The sequence below is a fragment of the Nicotiana tabacum genome, chromosome 6, assembly GCF_000715075.1.
Source record: "Nicotiana tabacum cultivar K326 chromosome 6, ASM71507v2, whole genome shotgun sequence".
Classification (NCBI taxonomy): Eukaryota; Viridiplantae; Streptophyta; class Magnoliopsida; order Solanales; family Solanaceae; genus Nicotiana; species Nicotiana tabacum.
In genome coordinates this window covers 166,374,033-166,382,902 of record NC_134085.1, presented here as the reverse complement: position 1 = coordinate 166,382,902, position 8,870 = coordinate 166,374,033, and the positions used below count along the sequence as shown (strand labels likewise).

The window sequence follows — 8,870 nt, the reverse complement described above, 5'->3', positions numbered from 1 at the left end:
ATTAGTTTTATTAGTTTAGTGCAACTTTTTTTTAAAAAACTAGACACTTTCAATAAATGAAGATTGAGTGTATAGTCATTTTATCTTGCTATTTTTAATTTAGTAGGAGTAAATTTTATTTTTGTTTATTTGTTATAAACAAAATACTCCAAAAAAAAAAGAAGAAAGAAAGAATTAAAAATTGTCATTTGGCAAAGATTCCTCTCTATCTTACTTAACAAACTAGCACATGGCATAACAGATTTTGGTTTTGGGCAATTCAAAATCACATGCACTTTGGTTATGGGACCCATCCTCACATGCACAAGAATCCCCTTTTCCTCTCTCATCGGATAACGTTTTGGAGAGTGGGAAGAACCTTTCCTTTTCTTTATATATATATATCCTATTCTATTCTTTTACTTTACAGAGGGGGGGATCGATCTCTTCACAATTGGGGGAGGGGGATAGATACAGGGGAATGAATTTCTTTTTGGAGTCTCTTCTTCTGCTAGCTTCCCTCTTCGACCAAAACCTCCAAAGTACACCCCTGGACACCACTTCAATTGCAGCCCCAAACAACTACCAAAATATCCTCTTTCTTCTTCCCCAAATGGCATGAAATTCAACTGAAAATGATACAAAAACAATGACCAAAAATGAGCCCAAAAATGCAGCAAACTTCAGTCAAAAAGGAGAAGCAAAACCCAGTGAAAACTAGTCCAAAGGAGCAGCAAAATTGCGGCCATAACAGCCCCCAAAACAACCAAAGGAATGCTGCTAGTTCGCACCCTCGAAATAGCCACGAAATCAGCCAAAAATCAGTTTCTTTTCCCTTCAAAAACGCAGCAAAACCATGCCAAAATTCCAGCAATTTTTCCCCTTAAAAACAATCCCAAATTCTATGATGAATCCACCCCAAACCCAACCATAAACTCACTCAAAAATACCCAAAAATCCAGCTTCAAAGCACCTAAAATCAGCCCCAAGAATACCGTCAAAAGTCAACGCCGAAGTGAAGTCACGTTAGAGTTCCGTCGTTGAGGTTCCAGTTAGGTGCTGGTCTTGAACTTTTGCTGTTTGCAAGCTTCTTCTTCACTGTAGCTGCTGGAAATTTTAGCAATAAAGGTCTTTTAGTCTCTCTCTCTTTCGTTACTATTATTTCGTTGATTTCATTTATGGGCGTTATTTTGTTCTCTCTTGCGTTTGAAAGCATGATATCTTATTAGTTTTGTTGATTTTCCATTAGTTGTGTTTGGTGAACATTGCTTTGTTTGTTCTGTGAAGGATAGAATGCAAATTTAACTTATGTCATTATCAACTGTCAATAGCCATAAATTACTTTTCCTCCTTTGTGTCACAAATAGGTAGATCCAAATGGTTCCTATCTCTGTTAGTATTTTGTTATTTTGCTTTAGTGATTTGCATAAACTTATTTCAGATGGGTTTGTCTTATGAACTTGAAAATATGGAATAAAAAGGCGTGAGTATAAGTCTAATATGCTATAAGAAGTTTTGTCAACGGATTATGTGATGACGGGGTTGAATCGAAGCAGAGTCATTGGTCGAGGGTCGTGGAAAACTAGTTTTGGAAAAATAATTCTTAACGCGTAGTTGCTTTAGGCGCACTATTTTAATAATTTATTTTCCTAAACTCGGGTGCGCATTTATGTGACCCAAATCCAAATCTCGACAAAGTCGAAATGTGTTGACAATCACGGGTGCATTGATTGCGACGTGGTTCGAAACGCGTTTTCACGACGTCGTAATTCTTATAAAATAAATAATGATCGAAAAAAATAGGTTCATAAAATGAGACAAGCCTCACCGAACAAAAATAAATAAATGTGGGGCCCTCAATAAATGATTATTAAAAATGATTAGAATTTGGGATGGCTATTTAGCGAACTCCACGGTCTTCCCCAGAATAATATTACGTGAGAACCTTTAGGCGCGATTTAATTAAATTACTTCTTTAAACTCGGGTGCGCATTGATGCGACCCAAATCCAAATCTCGACGAAGTCGAAATGTGTTGACGACCATGGGTGCATTGATTGTGACGTGGTTTGAAACGTGTTTTCACGACGTCGCAATTCTTTTAAAATAAATAGTGATAAAAAGCGGCTTACGAATAGAAGGCACATAAGCTAGCAGGTATAAAGATCAGATAAAATCAAATGCAACAGTTAAGCGACCGTGCTAGAACCACGGAACCTGGGAATGCCTAACACCTTCTCCCAGGTTAACAGAATTCCTTACTCGGATTTCTGGTTCGCGGACTGTGAACAGAGTCATAAATTTCCTTGGTTCGGGATTCAACCGGTGACTTGGGACACCATTAATCTCTCAAGTGGCGACTCTGAATATTAATAATTAAATCTCGTTCCAATTGTCCTTTAATTGGAAAAACTCCTTTACGCCCTTTGCGGGGTGTAGGTAGAAAAAGGAGGTGTGACAGCTCTGGCGACTCTGCTGGGGACATAACCCAGAATCTCTGGTTCAGGGTTCAGAATTCGAGCTTAGATAAATTGTTGTATTTAATTGTATCTGATTTTCCTACATGATTTATGCTGAATATGCCGAATGTTACCGCTTTGATATTATCTGAACTGTATATTAACTGTGCCGACACCCTTTTCTCTTCACCTCCGGGGATGTGCTTACTGGTTGAGACTCCCTATTCTATTAGTGTCATACCTTGAAATAAGAAAGAGGCCGGATAAGTTACGAAGCCGGATGGCCTTTTGGTTCCCGGTAAGTTGCCCCCTCCTCGACTCGAGTTGTCCGCTCGGGTACACAGTCTAGAACACTGACCCAGGTTTTGAACATAGAATAACATGACTTCATGCCGGATCCCTAGTAGGAACGCTTATTTGCATCACGTTGCATTTGACTTAGGGGACTCAACACAGGGGTTAGGCCCGTCTAGGACTAGCAACCTTAAAATGAAAAGACCATCCTGATGCATCCTACTTGCTCTGTACATATATTTGTTGCGAACCTGCATGTTGACCGGTTTCTGAATCTCGGGAATGTTGGAAAATTGTTAAAAAAAAAAAGAGAAAAGGTTAAAAAAAAAGAAGAGAAATATCAGTTAGGGAGTAAATTGATTATCTTAGAAATAAAAAAATCAATGACCAATTACTGGCGAAACTCTGCCGAAATTTTGAAAAAAAAAGAAAATGTTTTATTTTGTTTTACTAAAAAAAAAGCAAAGAAAATAGAAAAAGAGTCTTTTATTTTTGGAAAGTTGGTTGTTGATAAAGAAAAGGATAAGAAAAGTTTTTGTTCTAGTTTGAAAAACATAAGTTGTTTCATTATTTGTTGAAAAAGGAAAGGAAAAAAAAAGTCTTTTATTTTAGTTTGGAAAATAGGTTGTTTTATTATCTGTGGAAAATGAAAAAAAAAAAAGAGTCTGTTATTTTTAGCTTGGAAAAATAGGCTGTTTTATTTGTTGAAAAGAAAAAGAAAAAGAGAGTCTTGTTTCTAAAAATAGTTTTTATTCGCTTATGAAATGCCAAAAATAAAAATGTAAAAGAGTCATGTTTTAAAATAGTTCGGTTAAGTTGCCCGAACTACGCATGGTTTGATTCTCACAGGGCGTGAGATACGTAGGCAACCCTCATCGGGTCCAACCTCCCCTTTGCAAAAATAACCAAAAAATATCAAAATTTTAATTTTTGTCACAAATAAACCAGGTGATGCCGTTTTTGTCAAAAATAGCCAAATGTTCCCAAACGGGACGCCGGAAGGCTGACTTTGCATAAACAGCCACCTTTGGTCGTATTTTGATTTTTGACCCTCACAGCCTTAAAATCTTCGCCCCCGAGGCGCAGGAAGGCCGTGTTTGCAATACCGGGTCATTTATTTAATTTAAAAAAAAAAAGAAAAAGAGACAGTGGTCAAATGAACACTGTTCAGATTTTGGGTCAAAATTGGCATATAGGGGAAGGAATCTGTCATTTTGGGGTTTGTATTTCTTTTGATTAGAGTATATGGGTCGTTTGATTTTCGAGTCTGTATTTCATCATTAAGTTGGTTAGTTTTGTTGTTATTATGAAAATGGGAAATTCCAAAAAAATGTTTTATTGTCGTTTACCTTTTATTTGCAAGAACTACGCATGGTCTGATTCATGCGGGGTAATGATACGTAGGCAATCTCCATAAGATTCGACCGCAACCAAAAAAAAATGAAAAGTGAAAAATAGAAAAGAAGAATTGAAAAAATGGGAAAAGATGTTGTGAATAATGAGGACCGACCCAATCCATTCTAACATGTTTTGTTTTGAATTGTAAAGAAAGTTGAGGTGGTCGGTTGTGGTAAGCTGGAAACACAAGATCCAAGGAAAATGATAACTGACATCGAAGCTGTTACGAGTGCTCAAGAGACTCAGGGTCAGAGGGTTCAACAAGGGTCTACTGTGGTTGAGGAAAATAGAACACTGAAACAATAAATGACCAAAATGCGTCAAGCCTGGGCCAATGGCCAAGGACAGCCTTGTCACGAGTCACAATTTGCTACACATCAAGAACAGTACCACTATCCCGAGTACCACTCGTACTCGTTTGAGCTTCCTGTAAACATCGAGAAGCCTTACCGAAAGAGAGTACAGGAAGAAATAACCCAAAGAGTGAAAAGATTAGAACAACGGTTGAAAAACACGCAAGCAATGGCAGGTCAAAAGAGCGTTGCCTTTAGAGATCTATGCATGTTCCCCGATGTCCACTTGCCGCCTGGTTTCAAGGTTCTCAAATTTGAAAAGTACAATGGACATGGAGACCCCATAGCCCACCTGAAAAGGTATTGCAACCAATTGAGAGGTGTGGGAAGAAATGAGGAATTGCTTATAGCTTATTTTGGGGAAAACCTCACAGGAGTAGCATCTGAATGGTTTTTGGATCAGGACATATCTTGCTGGTACGTCTGGGATAACATGGCACGAGCCTTTGTCAAACAATTTCAATATAACATCGACATCGCCCCAGACCGCATTTCCCTTTCTAACCTAAAAAAGAAACCAACTGAAAGTTTCACGGAATATGCCATCAAATGGAGAGAGAAGGCAGCTAGAGCTAAGCCACCCATGGATGACCACGAGTTAATCACTGTCTTTCTATAGGCTCAAGAGCCAGATTATTTTCAATACATGACATCTGCAGTGGGTAAATCATTCCCGAAAGCAATCAAAATGGGTGAAATGGTGGAGAACGGTCTTAAGACAGGCAGAATTATAAGCCAAACAACTCTCAAAGCTGCAGCTCAAGCTGTCCAAATTGAATCTGGTAACACGAATGAGAGGGATGAAGAAATCATGGTGATATCATGGTCGAGAAGAGGTCCTAGGAGAACATCTCGAAAGTATGTGCAGCCTCATCAGGTTTTCCATGACCCCCCTAAGCATTACTATCCACCTCCGAACCCCTCACACCCGCCACCAAATCACCCAAGAAAGCGAGCACGGGTATCACAAAATCTCCACCAGCCTCCACAAAATTTTCAATTACTTTGTAACCCACATCCAAGCCAGGGGTATAGAAGGGAACAAAATTTGAAAGATAGTTTTACACCAATAGGAGAGTCCTATGCAAGCTTATTTGAGAAGTTAAAACAACATGACATGATTGCACCCATTCCTCCAAATCAGGTGGACCGACGTACGAGAAGCTTTGACTCATCTAAAAGGTGTGAATACCACTCCAATGCTCTGGGGCACAATGTGGAAAATTGTCGGGATTTGAAAACAGAAATAGAAAGGATGATCCAGGAAAATTTGATTCAAGACAGTGGCAACCAGAATATCACGCTGCATCTCTTACATGAGGAGGCACACTTGGTGGGGATGATGCCCGGTGACATGAGGTATGAGAATACTCTTGGGAACTTGTTGACTGAAGTTGAAGATACTGAAGCAGATAGTGGTCATGGCAATATGGATGCGAAGCTTAGTGGCTAAGATGTTGTGCTTGTAATTGGAAAGACGCTCCATTCCTAAGTCAGCTGGGGAGGAGCTTTGGTGGTCCATTTGGCTGTCATTTCTGTTGTCCGGATTATTTGCAGGGTTGTAATCCGGATATTGTCTTGTGTTCAAACCCTCCTATCCTTTCATTTTTGTCTAGCTTGTTTAGTCGTAGTGGTTTGTCTAGGGTTGTCTAGGTTTGTTTCAGTTCATTCTAGGGTTGCAATCTAGTTTGTTTTGTTTTTGTTTTGTTATTCGAACTATTTCATCGTTTGTCTAATGCAAATTCCGATCTGTTGTTACTCCCAATCATTTTCTTTGTTTAGTTCTTTTCTAACTTTTTGTTTTGCCTTTTGCCGGTTTTAGTGACATGACATGCACGCATAATTCTCAGTCTGATCTTCAAAATTGGCGAAGCAATGAGACCAGTTTGAAAACGATAAGGACACTTGAGGAAATGAGAACAGATTGGGACATTTTGAGATTGTTTGACGCCCGAACCATGTGAAACTGGGGAAAGTAAAACATAAAAATCCCCGTAAAAGCAAGTTGGCCAAATTGACAGGGGGTCGGTCGTGGTAATAATAGTAAGAGTGTTGTCGAATGGCACATTATATCTGACAGATGTAGAAGGAAAATGTGTGGAAATGGCCGTCAATTTCGATGCGGTCAAGAGATGACGTGTATGGTTTCTTTATTCTGATTGTACTTGTTTGTATTTGACATATTTTGAAGTTTGAAATGACGAAGGCGTTTTGTTCTGCTATCTAAACACTTTACCCTTTTGTCAACCTCTTTGAGCCTTATTTGTTTTCTTTCATACCCCTCTTTCGGAATCAACGGCACAATTAAAGAAATGCAAGTGCCGGAGATACGTAAATGGAAAAAGAAGGAAAAAGAAAAGGAAAAAAAAGGGAAAAGGAATAAAGGAAAAGGAGAAAGAAAGGAAGAAAGGGAAAGAAGAAAAAAAGGGAAGAAAAGGAAAGAAAAGAAAAGAAAAGAAAGAAAAGAAAGAGAAGAAAGAAAAAGAAAAATGAAGAAAAGAAAGGAAAAAGAAAAAAAAGAAAATGAAGAAAAGAAAAGAAAAAGAAAAAAAACAAAAAAAAAAGAAAGAGAGAGAAAGAAAATCGCAACAACGTAGTTTCTATGACGTGAACTACGTTTGACTTGATCCCGAAAGGGTACGTAGGCAGCCTCTCTGAGGTTCAGTCATACCAAAACAAAAATCCAAAAGTCCCCAAGCAAGAAACTGGGGCGAAAATTGTGGTTGTTGTGAGAAGTTGGATTCCGAAAGTTGTAATTTAACCCATTATCGAAATTGTTTTGAGCCTTTTATACCCTTTCTTTCTAACCCATCCAAAAGCCTACATTACGGTCCAAAGAAAGACCTTCTGATCAGTCTTTGAGAAATGCCAAGTCAAGAAGGTAAGGTAATTCATGTAAGGGGCAACACTCTGGTCCAAACAAGGAAAATGAAAATGAGAGAATCTTATTGATGAAAGTCCTCATGGGTATCGCAAGGTGATGAAAGCTGAGAGAAATAAAAATGAGAGAGTCTTATTGGTGAAAACCTTCACGGGCACATTGAGGCGACAGTAAGTTGAGATAAAGAACAAAATGAGAGAGGTTTGATGGTGAAAACCTTCTGGGGCACTAGAAGCCGAATAAGGAATGCGAATAAAATTGGATAAGCGGAGCAATGAAGCCCAGTTTCACGGCAAAAAGGAACAACAAGAGATGAACATCAGATTTGCTTAATAGAATAGGTCGCAGGTGCATGTCAAGGTCATTAGAGTCGGTATCCACATCCGATAGGTTTCTACTGTGTAGTTTTCTTGTTAGGAATCATCTCTTTCTATTGTCCTTTACTCTGTTCCTTTTGTTTTGTTTATTTCCCCTTTCTGAGTCTTTTGGTCGTAACAAGTGAGGAATGACTTCAAAATTTTCCACCAGCTTTCCAATTGCACAAAATGGGGTCACAAGTCAGGAAAAATAACAAGAGCACTGAGCTGGTAATAATCAACATACTTTGGGATCCTTATGAAACACAAAGTTTGGTAGGTGAGGGTATTGGGATTGAACGGGGAAAAAGGGTATTTCAGTGACACAAATGACGGGGAAAGTGGTTAATCAGTAAACATGCAAGACCTTCAAGAAGAATCAGTTGTCACAGAAAACATATGGGGTCAGATAAGAAGACTAGAAGTAATAATTGAGAGATAGTCGTCAAGAAAGGCGGAAGTTATCAGCCAAGTTTCAAAGATGGTCGGACAACGCAAAGCATGGAAAGGAGAAAAGGAAAGCCATCCCAGCTGGAGTACCACAACCAACCACCGCACTTTTAAACTGACAGAATTTTTTTTGATTTGAAACAGGGGCATGGAAATGTTATTGATGGCAGAAAGATATACTACAAGAGGATTATCAAACTGGGGCAGAAAATTTTCTGTCGTGTTGAAAATTTTCTTGAAGTCGGGTACCCATCTGAAGAACATAAAGGTCAATACAAGTGTTTTAAAAAGAGAAAAAGAGAGGGAAATAGTTTTCAGGAAAGAAACACCAGTTCTAAGAAAAGTAATTTTTGGAGGAATGAAACACTAGTTTTTAGGGAAGTGGTTTTTTTTGAAGGAGGACAACACCAGTTTTTAGGTAAGCAGTTCTGAAGGAAGATAATTCAAGTTAGTGGGTAGGTAAAACAAATTTCGAAGGAAAATGGTTAAAAGATAAAAATCTTAGTCTGTTGAATTTTTCACCTAAGATAAAGAAATCTTAGTCTGTTGAATCTTTCACCTAAGATAAAGAAATCTTAGTCTGTTGAATCTTTCACCTAAGATAAAATCTTAGTCTGATGAATCTTTCACCTAAGATAAAGGCAGAAGTTGGAAAAACGAAAGGAAGGCATAATTTGGAAAAAGATGAAGGCAGAATTTGA

General features: G+C 38.4%; 1 long non-coding RNA gene across 1 annotated transcript; it reads left to right on the top strand.

Annotated features, from left to right (window-relative positions):
* Positions 1-423: 423 nt before the first annotated feature.
* Positions 424-6,704, top strand: LOC142182023 (uncharacterized). Its single transcript, XR_012710904.1, has 2 exons — positions 424-1,107; positions 6,305-6,704. It is a non-coding gene; the product is annotated as an uncharacterized LOC142182023 (long non-coding RNA).
* The last annotated feature ends 2,166 nt before the right edge of the window (positions 6,705-8,870 follow it).